The sequence below is a fragment of the Seriola aureovittata genome, chromosome 10 (genome assembly GCF_021018895.1).
Source record: "Seriola aureovittata isolate HTS-2021-v1 ecotype China chromosome 10, ASM2101889v1, whole genome shotgun sequence".
Taxonomy (NCBI): Eukaryota; Metazoa; Chordata; class Actinopteri; order Carangiformes; family Carangidae; genus Seriola; species Seriola aureovittata.
The window spans coordinates 27441375-27443045 of record NC_079373.1 but is presented as its reverse complement, the minus strand read 5'-3'; the positions used below and the strand labels follow the sequence as shown (position 1 = coordinate 27443045).

At 38.7% G+C, this 1671-nt stretch overlaps 1 protein-coding gene across 1 annotated transcript in view; it reads right to left on the bottom strand.

Annotated features, from left to right (window-relative positions):
- Window positions 1-972: 972 nt before the first annotated feature.
- Window positions 973-1671, bottom strand: part of LOC130176434 (GRAM domain-containing protein 2A) — a 28561-nt gene continuing 27862 nt past the window's right edge. The window contains exon 12 of the mRNA XM_056387528.1: window positions 973-1671. This exon is cut by the window's right edge and continues 852 nt beyond it. The gene's annotated coding sequence lies outside the window, so the exon portion shown is untranslated.

The window sequence follows — 1671 nt, the reverse complement described above, 5'->3', positions numbered from 1 at the left end:
TTACATTAAATCAGATTAGAGGTATTAATTATACAAAGTACTAATGATCCGTGGATAAAAACTGGACGTCAGTTTACCTGTTGTTAGATTTTAAGATGGTTTGAGTAAAGTTCCTGCTAGAGAGTGAAATTTAAAACAGCTGCTCTATCGCCCCCGTGTGGTGTTTCAGAGAAAAGATCCAGGACTTCACCGTCATCGACTCAGTGTTGTGTTTCCTGTTTCTCGGACATTTGTCTCATATTTAGGTCAAATATCGGACCAGTCAGTCTCCTGTGAATCTAAACTATAACCTGAGAGCGGTGATGAACTTCACTTCACTTCTCCTCTCATTGGTGATACAGTCTGATCTGGATCAGGTCTGGTCTGCTTGGTTTAGTTTAACAGCTTCATTAAAGAGCTTTGTCCTGGAGTCAAACTTTTCATTGAATTTGTTTTGATGTAATTTTGAATGTCAGGATTGTATCGTTGTGTTCCACGTGATGTGAATCTCTCTGATTCACATCGTATCTAATCAGAGAGATTCAGGATATTATCGTCACGTCTCCAACACATCACACTTCAAAGCAAAACCAAGAGACACGAGGAGAAACTGTGAAAACATTCAGTTCTTTAAAGAGTCCTGGAGACCTGCAGAGACCCTGCTTTTCAAAAAATGAAACTTTATACTTGTATAAAGTAAAACCAGCCTGATGCTTTAAAGGTCCCATAATTTACATTTTCCTGATGGTGGACTGCTTCGTTGTGACATCACAAAGTTCCAGAAGTCCTGACGGCTGGTTTTAAGGCTCAGTTTCTGAATACAGGCTGTGTGCATTTCTCTGTGGACTGAGGCTTTGATACTTTCACAGTATTAATATAGAAGCTAGACCTGATCTATAATCACACTACACATGGACACACACCTTTACACTGGAGGAGATTTGAAGTGTGTTGTGATGAGGTTTTGTTGATCATATTTTCATTAACGACGTCTGCAGATGGAAATAATGTTTAATAATGATCTTTGTGTTACAGTCAGAACTACAACAAAGCAGAGTCTCTTCAGAGGAAGACTTTCAAACACTAACACCGTCACTTCTTCTTCTCCTCCATCCTCCATGAAATATAAACTAACTCATCGTAACTTCCTGTACTAATATTTTTACAGTTTATTTTCTTTCACAAGCAGCTCTGCTCAGGTACGACCTCCTCCTCCTCCTCCTCCTCCTCCTCTTCATCAGTTTCCATCTCACACAAACACAGCTGTGAACAGGTTTGGCACTGACAGTGTTTTTAAAAAAAACAAATCAAAACAGTCTCATGTTCAGAGAGATTCAGCTTCACATTCAGGGAAAGTGTCTCAACAGTGACGTTCATCCTTCAGTGACGAACGTCCTCCGTTCTCCACGTGATTCGAATCAACCTTTATTGATTCTGATGAATTCGTAAAGTCTCACTTTTAATAATAATGTTTTTTATAAAATCAGTCGGTTGAGACGTGAATGGAAATGAAGGAAAACACAAAGTGAGCGGAGCAGCAGGTTCCTGAAGTTTCTCAAACATTAATCTAGATTTGATAGTTTTTTTTAATTAGTTAATAACTAAAACTTTTCTGTCCTGGACAGTTTAATGACACTGAGTTATATTTCCACCGTCAGATAAAAACTTTCTTCTGTCTCTCCAGAACCTGAG